The sequence below is a fragment of the Phyllobates terribilis genome, unplaced genomic scaffold (assembly GCF_046119375.1).
Source record: "Phyllobates terribilis strain yellow unplaced genomic scaffold, ASM4611937v1 Scaffold_1__5_contigs__length_1240528914, whole genome shotgun sequence".
NCBI lineage: Eukaryota > Metazoa > Chordata > Amphibia > Anura > Dendrobatidae > Phyllobates > Phyllobates terribilis.
This window is the reverse complement of record NW_027362761.1, coordinates 309,763,735-309,778,152: the sequence shown is the minus strand read 5'-3', so window position 1 is coordinate 309,778,152 and position 14,418 is coordinate 309,763,735.

The following is a 14,418-nucleotide window of genomic DNA, read 5'->3' as shown; positions in this document are numbered from 1 at the left end:
ACATGCTGATACATATTGAAGTGCAAAAATGGAGGGCACCATCATATAAACGGGATCAGCCCGTAGCATGTCATAGTTAAATATATACCAAAAATACAAGAAAGAGTCATGCAATACTCCGGGGCAGTAGTATAGCTACCGGGGGAGCAGAGGGGGCGGGGGCCCCGGGCCCCACTCTCTGAGGGGGCCCACCCGGAGCTACGACGTGCTGTGCACGCTGATACATTTACACCCTGGGGCAGAGCAAGGAGACTTCATGTCCCTGCACTGTCAGGCGGCCACTATCGGGCCCTTGAGCAGAGGGGGGGGCCCCTCGCCAGTCACCCAAAGACAGTTCAATGATGAGAGAGGGAGCGCGATGCTCCCTCTTCCATCAGTCCCTTCTGCACCTGACGTCACTGACCGGGCACGATGACGTCATCACTTGGCACCCGCTGTTCTGAAGATGTTGCCGAGCGCTCGGAGCAGCAGGGAAACAAGGAGGAGAAGTGAGTATTGTACTTATTTATCTTTTTTTTATGGGGGTGCATTACTATATAGACTCTGACTCATAGGCCTCTATATAGTATAATCCACTCCCCATAGGCAGAGTTTCTAGTATAATGCAGCCCCATTATAGACTGCTTATAGGGGTGCATTATACTATATAGACTGCCTATGGGGGTGCATTATACTATATACTCTTCCTTTGGGGATGCATTATGCTACATAGACTGCCTATTGGGTTGCATTATACTATAGACTCTGCCTATGGGGGTGCATTATACTATAGACTGCCTATGGGGATGCATTATACTATAGACTCTGCCTATGGGGATGCATTATACTATAGACTCTGCCTATGGGGGTGCATTATACTATAGACTCTGCCTATGGGGGTGCATTATACTATAGACTCTGCCTATGGGGATGCATTATACTATATCCTCTGCCTATAGGGATGCACTATACTATATAGACTGCATATGGGGATGCATTACACTATATACTCTGTCTATGGGGGTGCATTATTGTTATGATCTTCAAAATGTACTAAGGAAAGATAGGGGAAAGCTGTCCCTACAGTAAGACTAAGCTGAATCCCTACGATGTAGCGGGCTGCCTATTCCTAGCAAACAGACCCGCCTTAGTCCTCGGCTAGTCTGAACGAAGACCTATAGTATTAAGGGAGGGGTCCCTAAAAGAACTAAGGACCGGGACAAAAATGGGACACCTCCTAAACAGAGAAGTTGTTGCAGAACACAAAAAGACAAACTGACAAAAAGGTACTAGAGGTCCCAGAAGGACCAAGCGAACTGACAGAGAAAGGCACCGAAGCACCAAGCTAGAGAAACAGTCAAACACTGAAGTCCAGCACAGCCAGAAGGACGGAGCTGGAATATAAAGGCAGATGGTCACGTGACCACAAATCACAAGATAGAAAAAAACAAACCGGAGGGTTCTAACTATTATACTATAGACTCTGCCTATGGAGGTGCATTATACTATAGACTCTGCCTATGGAGGTGCATTATACTATAGACTCTGCCTATTGGGGTGCATTATACTATAGACTCTGCCTATGGGGGTGCATTATACTACATACTCTGCCTATGGGGGTGCATTATACTATATACTCTGCCTATGGGGGTGCATTATACTTTATAGACTGCCTATGGGGGTGCATTATACTATATATTCTGCATATGGGGGTGCATCATACTATATAGACTGCCTATGGGGGTACATTATACTATATCCTCTGCCTATGGGGGTGCATTATACTATATAGACTGCATATGGGGATGCATTACACTATATACTCTGCCTATGGGGGTGCATTATACTATATAGACTGCATATGGGGATGCATTATACTATAGACTCTGCCTATGGGGGTGCATTATACTATAGACTCTGCCTATGGGGGTGCATTATACTATATAATCTGCCTATGGGGATGCATTATACTATATAGACTGCATATAGGGATGCATTACACTATATACTCTGCCTATGGGGGTGCATTACACTATAGACTCTGTCTATGGGGGGTGCATTATACTATAGACTCTGCCTATGGGGGTGCATTATACTATAAACTCTGCCTATGGGGGTGCATTATACTATATACTCTGCATATGGGGGTGCATCATACTATATACTCTGCATATGGGGGTGCATTATACTATATATTCTGCCTATTGGGGTGCATTATACTATATAGACTGCCTATGGGGGTACATTACACTATATTCTGCCTATGGGGGTGCATTATACTATATAAACTGCATATGGGGGTGCATTATATGATATAAACTGCATATGGGGATGCATTACACCATATACTCTGCCTATGGGGGTGCATTATACTATATACTCTGCCTATGGGGCTGCATTATACTATATAGAGTGCCTATGGGGGTCCATTATACTATATACTCTGCCTATGGGGCTGCATTATACTATATAGAGTGCCTATGGGGTGCATTATACTATATACTCTGCCTATGGGGGTGCATTATACTACTGTATATAGACTGCCTATGGGGGTGCATCATATTATATAGACTTCCTATGGGGGTGCATTATACTATAGACTCTGCAAATAGGGTGGTGTGTGACGATACCGAGTAAAATCTTAATTAGCCAGAACATTGGATTTGTTAATCCACGAGGATTAACAGGTAACTTGAGACAGTCTTTGATCATCCTGGTGCTGTTAATTGGCTGAGCCTTTGCCATTCTGGCTATTCTTCGATCCATTCGAAAGGCAGTCTTCCGTTTGCTTCCATGCCTCTCTGGTTTTGCTTTCCATTTTAAAGCATTGGAAATCATTTTAACTGAACAGCCTCTCATTGTCTGCACTTCTTTATAAGTTTTACCCTCTCCAATCAACTTTTTAATCAAAGTACGCTGTTCTTCTGAACAGTGTCTCAAACTACCCATAGTTCTCAGGCTTTCAAGGAGAAATGCATGTACAACATGTGCTGGCTTCACCCTTAAATAAGGGCCACCCGATTCACACCTGTTTCTTCACAGAATGATTGACCTCACTAATTGAACTCCACACTGCTATTATTTTGAACACGCCCCCTTTCAACTAATCATTGAAAAACACAGACTCAAAAACATGCAGATCATGAATGTAGAGTCTGTTGGTTTTCTTAGAATCTACTGCACCAACTGTTAAATTGTTTGACATGTGGTAATATAATGTATACCAAAAACAGTGATTAATCTGGTTAGTCATGTTGGACTGCTATTATTTTGAAAACTACTGTACATAGCCTTCAGCTTTTGGTTCGACCAAAAGATTTTTTAAGCCTGCCACCACAACAAGGTAGTTTCTTTTGGCCAGGCCTGACTAACTTATCAAACTTTTCTTAAAATACCCAATACTCTTTTTAGGTATATTTTTGTTTATTTGGGAATGTTTCAAATACTTTTTTTTTAAATGACCAATAATACCACATACAGAGAAAAAATACCGCCCACCATGACCAGACCACATATTACCACCACATAGTGACCGAATAATACCACATACGGGGATAAATACCGCCACACCATGACCAGACCATATATTACCACCACATAGTGATCAAATAATGCCACATACAAGAGACAAATACTGGTGACTCACCAGTGACATACACAGGAGCTCTGTATATAGTGTACAGTTAATACAGTGATCACCAGTGACATTACACACAGGCGCTCTATACATAGTATACAGTGTATAGTGTAAGTGTACAGGTAACACACTGACTCAACTGTAACGTCTCTAGTTATAAATAGCCGTGCTCCCCACCCAATAAATATATAAATTAATTAGCACCTGTACTCTTTCCCTCAATTCAATACCAGTCACTCCTGCATCTTCAATGCCTCCACTCTGTACCTCCCACTCATTCATTATATTTACATGCTCCCTGTAGCATACCTGGTGGCGGGCTTGCATGGTGCACCATCTCCCACTATGCAAGACCGCAAACTTAATCATCAGTCCAGTCTGCTAGCCTGGCCTCTTTCCATGCTGTCTGCCTTTGTTCTGGCTGCTTAGGGCGGCGGCCCGGTCACTTCCTGTTTCTTGTAGCTGCTGTGGGCACACCCCTAATGTGTCCTCAGCCTATTGCTGTCAGTCATTGGATATTTAAACCAGCTCCACATACAAACTGGTGCCTGAGCAACTTTAACATTCAGTGTGCTTCTAGACTCTGAATGTGCCAGGTCCTGTCCTGTTTTTCCCTGCTTGTCTGCCTTCCTGGAGGCTGTATTTCCAGGCCTGTCTGAACACGCTCCTAGCCTGTTCGTTTCTGCCTCTGGGGGCCGTATACCCAGGCTCGTTCCTGTATTTCGCTGCAGTAACAGTTCCTGTCTGAACTGTCTCCTTACCTGTTTTGTCCCTATGTCCGTTTCCTCCCTTTTGCTGCAGTGTCTGAACCAGAACTTGGCTTTACCTAGGCTCATTCCTGTATTACGTTGCAGTACAGTTCATGTCTGAACTGTCTCCTGGCCTCTTACCTGTTTTGTCTCTGTGTCCATTTCCTCTCTTTTTCTGCAGAGTCCACTCACTACTTCTTTGCAAGTACCTTGTGTGTATCTGGTTCTGCCTTTCCCTTCCAGTCTGTTCCGTGTGAACAGAGCCCTGTCCCCTCTGCTCTGTCTTTGCTCACCACCTTGGCAGTTTCTGCTCGCTCTGCTCAGCCTTGTCCACCGCATCTGCGGTTTCACTCTGCTCAGCCCTGTCCACCGCACTTGCGGTTTCGCTCTGCTCTGCCTTGTCCACCGCATCTGCGGTTTCGCTCTGCTCTGCCTTGTCCACCGCATCTGCGGATTCGCTCTGCTCTGCCTTGTCCACCGCATCTGCGGATTCGCTCTGCTCTGCCTTGTCCACCGCATCTGCGGATTCGCTCTGCTCTGCCTTGTCCACCGCATTTGCGGTTTTGCTCTGCTCTGCCTTGTCCACCGCACTTGCGGTTTAGCTCTGCTCAGCCCTGTCCACCGCACTTGCGGTTTAGCTCTGCTCAGCCCTGTCCACCGCACTTGCGGTTTAGCTCTGCTCAGCCCTGTCCACCGCACTTGCGGTTTAGCTCTGCTCAGCCCTGTCCACCGCACTTGCGGTTTCGCTCTGCTCAGCCCTGTCCACCGCACTTGCGGTTTCGCTCTGCTCAGCCCTGTCCACCGCACTTGCGGTTTCGCTCTGCTCAGCCCTGTCCACCGCACTTGCGGTTTTGCTCTGCTCAGCCCTGTCCACCGCACTTGCGGTTTTGCTCTGCTCAGCCTTGTCCACCGCACTTGCGGTTTTGCTCTGCTCAGCCTTGTCCACCGCACCTGCGGTTTCGCTTTACTCTGCTTGATTACCGCATCTGCGGCTCTGAACCTGTCTCCTAGTCTGTACTGGACCCTACCCAGCCTGTGCTCTAACCTGCCTGTTCCTGTATTCCCCAGTGTGGGTCAACAGCCGTGTCCGGGGTCTGACCTGGAGTCGCACCTGGTCCCTCTGCTTGGTTCCTCCCTGGTGCACAGGCATCGTATGCCGTCGTGCGACCTTGGTCGGATCGGGTAGATACTTAGTTACACCCCTCCAGGCACTCTCCGGTTCAAGGTCCAGTGGGATCACTAAACACGCACACGCCAGTCAGTCCGGGTGTGTGCATAACACTCCCCTTCGCCCCAATTCATTGTCATGTCCTCTCTCCCACTCTCTATTCATTATGAACTGCTCTCCCCTATCCTCAATTCATCATCATTTGGTCTCCCCCACACTCAATGCATAATTTGCTCTCCCTCACCCTCAATTTATCATTATTTGCTGCCCCCACCCCCAATTCATCACTTGCTTTCCCCCACCTTCAATACATAATACTTTACTTTCCCCCAATTCATCATTTACTGTCCCCCATCCCCAAGTCTCAATACATCATCATTTACCCCCCACCTTCAATTCATCATCATTTGCTCTCCTCATCCCCCACCTTCAATACATCATTTGTTGTCCCTTGTTCCCGAACCCTCAATTCATCATTTTTTCTTCATCACCTTTAATTCATCATTATTTGCGCTCGCCCACCTCAATACATCACTTACTGTCCCCCGTGCCCCACCCTCAAAACATCATCATTTGCTCTCCCCACACCCAATTCATTCATTTTATTATTATTATTATTATTTTTTTGATCATACTTGCCTTTCATACGATCCCCTGCAGTACCACTTCTGGTAGAAGAGCTCCAAGAAAACACCAGTAAGGGTAGTAATGCCCTGATTGTGGCTTTGCCTTTAACCAGTGGCGTACCGCCAATGACGGCAGGCCATGCCACTGCAATGGGGCCCGTGACCGGAAGGGGGCCCTTGAGCGGGGAGGGCCCCAAACAGCGTGGGAACCAGGAGGATAGGTGAGTATTGGGGGGGAGGGAGGTTGCGGCGGCGGAGGAGCGGGTTGCGGCGGCGGTGGAGGAGCGAGCACACGCGGTAGCCGCTGCTGCAGCTACCCCGTGTGCCTGCTGCTAAAGGGACATGAATATTCCCTCTTCTCTACTCCCATGGGCGTGGAGAAGAGGGAATATTCATTTTCTTAAGTAGAGGCCAAGGAGGAGCGCTGAGCTGCGGCTCCTGCTGTCAGTGCCCGCTGCTAAAGAGAATGCATATTCACGCTTCTCCACACCCATAGTCCCGGCAAGGAGAAGCGTGAATGTGCTGGCAGCAGCAGCAGCAGCTCACCTCGGCTTCTGAGAGCGCGCGCTGCTCAGATGCCGACATGAACTGCAGCAGACAGGACTCAGCGCTGGAGCAGAGGTGAGGAAGGAAGGTGAGTATTAGTAATTATTATTTTATGTGTGCTGTGATTGGGGCCATACATAGTAGGAATGGGGAATGAGGAGGCCACACATACCAGGATAGAGGGATGAGGAGGCCACACATACCAGGACTGAGGGATGAGGAGGCCACACATACCAGGATTGAGGGATGAGAAGGCCACACATACCAGGATTGGGGGGGGTTGGGGAGGCCACACATACCAGGATTGGGGCGGGGATTGGGGAGGCCACACTTACCAGGATTAGGGGGATTGGGGAGGCCACACATACCAGGATTGGGGCGGGGATTGGGGAGGCCACACATACCAGGATTGGGGCGGGGATTGGGGAGGCCACACATACCAGGATTGGGGGGGGTTGGGGAGGCCACACATACCAGGATTGGGGGGGTTGGGGAGGTCACACATACCAGGATTGGGGAGGCCACACATACCAGGATTGGGGGGGATTGGGGAGGCCACACATACCAGGATTGGGGGGGATTGGGGAGGCCACACATACCAGGATTGGGGGGGATTAGGAAGGCCACACATACCAGGATTGGGGGGGATTGGGGAGGCTACACATACCAGGATTGGGGGGGATTGAGGAGGCTACACATACCAGGATTGGGGGGGATTAGGGAGGCTACACATACCAGGATTGGGGGACTGGGAAGGCCACACATACCAGGATTGGGGGATTGGGGAGGCCACACATACCAGGATTGGGGGATTGGGGAGGCCACACATACCAGGATTGGGGAGGCCACACATACCAGGATTGGGGGATGAGGGGGTGCCACACATACCAGGATGGGGAAATTTACCAATAGCTGCTGCATTTCTCACCCTAGGCTTATACTCAAGTCAATACATTTTCACAGTTTTTTGTAGTAAAATTAGGGGCCTCGGCTTATACTCGGGTAGGCTTATTTAAAATATATGGTATTTTAAAATCAGTGAGTACGTGGTGCTCCTAATATTGCAGGACTGTGGGGTGCATTATACTATATGGGGGCTGCATTTTACCCTATGGGGTGTGTAATATACTGTATGGAGGACTATGGGGAGTGCATTATATTCTATGGAGGACCATGGGAAGTTCATTATACTATATGGAGGATTATAGGGGGCGCATTATACTATATGGAGGATTATGGGGGGCGCATTATACTATGTGGAGGATTATCGGTGGTGTATTATACTCTATGGAAGGCTGTGGAGCCATTATAATATTTTGAGGGCTATGTGGGGGACCATTATACTGTATGAAAGCAATTATACAGTGTGAAGGGTTGTGTGGGGTCCATTATACTGTTTAGAGGGCTCGTGCGGGCCATTATACTGTATGTAGGCACATTATAGTGTATGGAGAGCTTTGGGGTTCACAGTTGGGGAATCATACTGTGTTGGAGTCACCATACTTTGCTTTGGGAGTTGAAGTTGGGTACAATAGGGTCATTATACTGCGCATGTGGAGGCTAATGTGGAGGAATGCACCATGGGGGTATCATACTGTGTTTAGGGTGCACTTTTGTTGGAATCAAACTTTATGGGGCAATGAAAGAGGGATCTAGGACTTCAGCAGGAGGAAAATTACTGTGTAAAGGCTGCAAAGTTGTGATATCTACTCTTCTATGACACAGACAAATATTTATTTATTTATTTTTTTTGGGGGGGGGGGGCAATTAGAAATTCTGCTATGGGGCCCCATGATTCCTATGTACACCCCTGCCTTTAACCACCATGAGGGGATACTGTTCAGAGGTCAGTTCATGGTCTTATGATCTGTGAGTGCGGTGGACAGTTCTTGGCATGAAACTTCGGAGACTTGCAGCTGCTGCAATGGTGGATTTAGATCATATCAGAAGTGTATAGGCTGATGTACAGTGCCTCTTAGTCCGGCAGTGAGGCAGTCTGTCAGGTAGCTGGGTCAGAGGTGACTGTCCTGTGCTGCTCCTCAGGGGTCCCTGCACTGTCCTGTCATGTGATGTGGTAGATGATCTGTGCACCCAAGAGCTCATGGTGAGGAAGGCAGCAGCATAAGGGGCACAGATCATGCTAGTTTGGTAAAACTGTAATCATTCTGACTTGGAGAATTATATTGCTAGGTAAATTTTACTGTTAATTAATTATTTAAAAACAAAATTTAAAAAAAACAATTGCAGAATTGCGTTTTTCGCAATTTTGCTGCACTCGGATATTTTTTTCTCTATGTCCTATACATCACATGATAAAATGAATGATGTAAATCAAAAGTACAACGCATACCATAGAAAATAAGCCCCATACGGCTACGAAGATGGAAAAGGTAATTGCACTCTTGGAAGAAGGGAGGAAAAAACAGGCTAAAAAAATGGGCTAAAAAATCTAAAAAAAATTTGTGTGCATTTTTTCACTTTAAATAAGCGCTAGTGTTTCCTTAAAAAGTTCTTTAGAAATATTTTTTTAAAAATCTGGAACCCTCTGAAAAAAAACACAGAGGAAATTATCCAAAAAAATGCTAGCAAAAGACGCAGGATTACAAAAAGTCAGAGGAAAGCAATGAATCCTGAGGCGTCTTCTGCATGGAAAACAGACATTTTTGATTACTGAAAAAAGACGCAGTTTGAACAAACCCTCATTTTATGCTGTGCAAGATCGGCATGAGAAAGTGTTTCTCTACGTGAAGGAAATCATGATAATTACTTACCGGTAATTAGATTTTCCTGAAACCCATGACCGCACCATACGAGAGACTAGAGCATAGGATCCGCGGAGCATTGAGCTCCGCGAGCTCAAAGAACACTGGATTTTGGCCGTTGGAGCTGAAAGGAGGACATCGGTGAACCAGGGGAGCAGTCCTGAGGAGACAATTTGCATATTCTCACTGCATTTTGGGATAAGTGAAGAGTCTCCGCGAGCTTAAAGAACACTGGATTTTGGCCGTTGGAGCTGAAAGGAGGACATCGGTGAATTTTGGAGCGTTTTTCACTGTTTTCATAACATATCACCAATAAGAACATGGAAGAGTCCAGGAGCCATTTGATGAGCTGCATATCCTGCTACATGTTCACAGACTTGCCAGTGGAAAAGCCAAACTTCACATGCCAGAAATGCAAGCTGTGTCCCTGTCGGAGGAAAAGTTGCGAAATCTAGAAGAGAGGTTAACTACCTTGAAAATCATTAAGGAAGGTGAAGAGTTCTTAGACAGAGCTGAATTATCTCTTCATGGTACAGGAAGAGAAGAAATTCGAACTGCACCTGACGAAACAGAGGAATGGAAGCATGTGCCCCAGAAAAGCAGGAGGATCGAAAGGCAGTCAGCACATATACTGCTCAGGAACCAGTACCAAGCTCTCATGCAGCAGAACCATGAAGAAATACAGCAAGATAAGACTTTGCCCACAATGAATAACCTTGTAAGCCCTCAGAATCCTCCTGGATGGAGAAAGAAAAATGTTGTGAAGAAAAAACGGAGAGTGGTGGTCATGGGGGTTTCCTTGTTGAAAGGAACAGAGGCCGCTATCTGCAGACCAGACATAACCTCAAGAGAAATGTGCTGTCTTCCAGGAGCAAAAATTAAAGATGTGTCTGACAGGATATCAAGACTCTTCAGACCTACAAATCACTACCCATTCCTGCTAATACATGTGGGGACAAATGACACCGCAAGAAAGGACCTGGAAACCATCTGCAGTGACTTTGAAAACTTAGGCAAGAAAGTGAAAGAATTGGGAGCGCAGGTGGTCTTCTCATCCATCCTCGCAGTGGATGGCCATGGAACAATGAGGTGGAATAAGATTCTACAGGTGAACAATTGGCTACGTCGATGGTGCCGTCAACAAGGATTTGGATTTCTGGATCACGGAATGAATTACCTATATGATGGACTACTTGCTAGAGATGGGGTGCACCTTACAAAGACTGGAAAACATGTATTTGGAAGTCGCCTTGCTACACTCATCAGGAGAGCTTTAAACTAGAATAATGCGGGAAGGGAAGCAAAAGGCCAGAAAAAGATATACAGCTGACAAATACTATTGAGATCTCTGCTTCTGGAAGTGGAAAGGAAGAACAAAGACAAAAAGATGTAAATAATAAAAATATGGGAGGAAGAGAAACCAATCACAAACTAAAATGTTTTTATACAAATGCACAAAGCATGGGGAACAAACAAGGAGAATTGGAACTACTAACGCAGGAAAAGGAATATGATGTCATTGGAATCACTGAAACTTGGTGGGACGATACACATTATTGGAATACAAGGCTAAAAGGATACAACTTATTTGTAAGAAACAGACTTGATAAATGAGGAGGAGGTGTCGCATTGTATGTTAGAAAAGCGTATATCTGCACAGAGATTGAAGCAGAGACTGGGAGTTCTGTGGAAACTGTTTGGGTAAGAATATAAGGAGAGAACAACGGAAAGGACACCATTGTAGGCATTTACTACAGGCCACCTGGGCAAGCTGAAGATATGGATGAACTCTTTATGTATCAAATGACCAAGTTCTCCAAAAAATATGACGTAGTGGTCATAGGAGATTTCAACAATCCAGACATTTGTTGGGAATCTCTCTCAAGTAAAGCTATCAGGTCAAGCAAATTCTTATCCTCTCTTGCTGACAACTTTATCTTCCAAAAGGTGGGGAGAAAACAAGGGGATCTGCTACTTTGGATCTTATCCTTATAAACAGGGAGGAAATGGTTGAGGAGGTAAAAGTGGCTGGAACCCTAGGAGGCAGCGATCATGCTATTATAGAATTTTGGATAACTAGAGGAGGAAGACATGTGAAGACTCAAACTTCAAGGTTAGATTTCAGAAAGGCAGATTTTAAGCAACTCAGAAAGAGAATAGGAGGGATCCAATGGCTGGATGTCCTTAAGGACAAAAATGTCCAAGAAGGATGGGAAATTTTTAAAAATGAGATTCTCAAAGCACAATCATTAACAATCCCGAAAAGTAGGAAGAATGGGAAGCATTTAAGGAAACCAGGATGGATGAACACAGAACTTAAACACATGCTAAAAAGAAAGAAAGAAATGTTTATCAAATGGAAAGAGGGAGGCATATCTAACAAAGATTATAATGCAGTCTGCAGATCCTGCAGGGCACGTATCAGGTTAGCTAAAGCTGATAATGAATTAAGGCTTGCAAGAGATGTCAAAAGCAATAAAAAAGGATTTTGGGGGTATGTCAAAAGTAAAAGAAAAGTCAAAGATGCTATAGGATTTTTACAGGATGAAAATGGTGAAATGGTAAGAAAGGATGCTGAGAAGGCCGAACTTTCTAATTCCTATTTTGCGTCTGTTTTCTCTCAGAAAGAAAATGTAACATCAACTGATCTTCACTGTCCTATTAAAGGAATAGAATAATCCAAGTTATCTGTAAACAGAGAGATTGTGAGGGAATATTTAGCTAACATAAATGAGTTCAAGTCTCCAGGTCATATTATATAGACTTCCTATGGGGGTGCATTATACTATAGACTCTGCAAATAGGGTGGTGTGTGACGATACCGAGTAAAATCTTAATTAGCCAGAACATTGGATTTGTTAATCCAAGAGGATTAACAGGTAACTTGAGACAGTCTTTGATCATCCTGGTGCTGTTAATTGGCTGAGCCTTTGCCATTCTGGCTATTCTTCGATCCATTCGAAAGGCAGTCTTCCGTTTGCTTCCATGCCTCTCTGGTTTTGCTTTCCATTTTAAAGCATTGGAAATCATTTTAACTGAACAGCCTCTCATTGTCTGCACTTCTTTATAAGTTTTACCCTCTCCAATCAACTTTTTAATCAAAGTACGCTGTTCTTCTGAACAGTGTCTCAAACTACCCATAGTTCTCAGGCTTTCAAGGAGAAATGCATGTACAACATGTGCTGGCTTCACCCTTAAATAAGGGCCACCCGATTCACACCTGTTTCTTCACAGAATGATTGACCTCACTAATTGAACTCCACACTGCTATTATTTTGAACACGCCCCCTTTCAACTAATCATTGAAAAACACAGACTCAAAAACATGCAGATCATGAATGTAGAGTCTGTTGGTTTTCTTAGAATCTACTGCACCAACTGTTAAATTGTTTGACATGTGGTAATATAATGTATACCAAAAACAGTGATTAATCTGGTTAGTCATGTTGGACTGCTATTATTTTGAAAACTACTGTACATAGCCTTCAGCTTTTGGTTCGACCAAAAGATTTTTTAAGCCTGCCACCACAACAAGGTAGTTTCTTTTGGCCAGGCCTGACTAACTTATCAAACTTTTCTTAAAATACCCAATACTCTTTTTAGGTATATTTTTGTTTATTTGGGAATGTTTCAAATACTTTTTTTTTAAATGACCAATAATACCACATACAGAGAAAAAATACCGCCCACCATGACCAGACCACATATTACCACCACATAGTGACCGAATAATACCACATACGGGGATAAATACCGCCACACCATGACCAGACCATATATTACCACCACATAGTGATCAAATAATGCCACATACAAGAGACAAATACTGGTGACTCACCAGTGACATACACAGGAGCTCTGTATATAGTGTACAGTTAATACAGTGATCACCAGTGACATTACACACAGGCGCTCTATACATAGTATACAGTGTATAGTGTAAGTGTACAGGTAACACACTGACTCAACTGTAACGTCTCTAGTTATAAATAGCCGCGCTCCCCACCCAATAAATATATAAATTAATTAGCACCTGTACTCTTTCCCTCAATTCAATACCAGTCACTCCTGCATCTTCAATGCCTCCACTCTGTACCTCCCACTCATTCATTATATTTACATGCTCCCTGTAGCATACCTGGTGGCGGGCTTGCATGGTGCACCATCTCCCACTATGCAAGACCGCAAACTTAATCATCAGTCCAGTCTGCTAGCCTGGCCTCTTTCCATGCTGTCTGCCTTTGTTCTGGCTGCTTAGGGCGGCGGCCCGGTCACTTCCTGTTTCTTGTAGCTGCTGTGGGCACACCCCTAATGTGTCCTCAGCCTATTGCTGTCAGTCATTGGATATTTAAACCAGCTCCACATACAAACTGGTGCCTGAGCAACTTTAACATTCAGTGTGCTTCTAGACTCTGAATGTGCCAGGTCCTGTCCTGTTTTTCCCTGCTTGTCTGCCTTCCTGGAGGCTGTATTTCCAGGCCTGTCTGAACACGCTCCTAGCCTGTTCGTTTCTGCCTCTGGGGGCCGTATACCCAGGCTCGTTCCTGTATTTCGCTGCAGTAACAGTTCCTGTCTGAACTGTCTCCTAACCTGTTACCTGTTTTGTCCCTATGTCCGTTTCCTCCCTTTTGCTGCAGTGTCTGAACCAGCACTTGGCTTTACCTAGGCTCATTCCTGTATTACGTTGCAGTACAGTTCATGTCTGAACTGTCTCCTGGCCTCTTACCTGTTTTGTCTCTGTGTCCGTTTCCTCTCTTTTTCTGCAGAGTCCACTCACTACTTCTTTGCAAGTACCTTGTGTGTATCTGGTTCTGCCTTTCCCTTCCAGTCTGTTCCGTGTGAACAGAGCCCTGTCCCCTCTGCTCTGTCTTTGCTCACCACCTTGGCAGTTTCTGCTCGCTCTGCTCAGCCTTGTCCACCGCATCTGCGGTTTCACTCTGCTCAGCCCTGT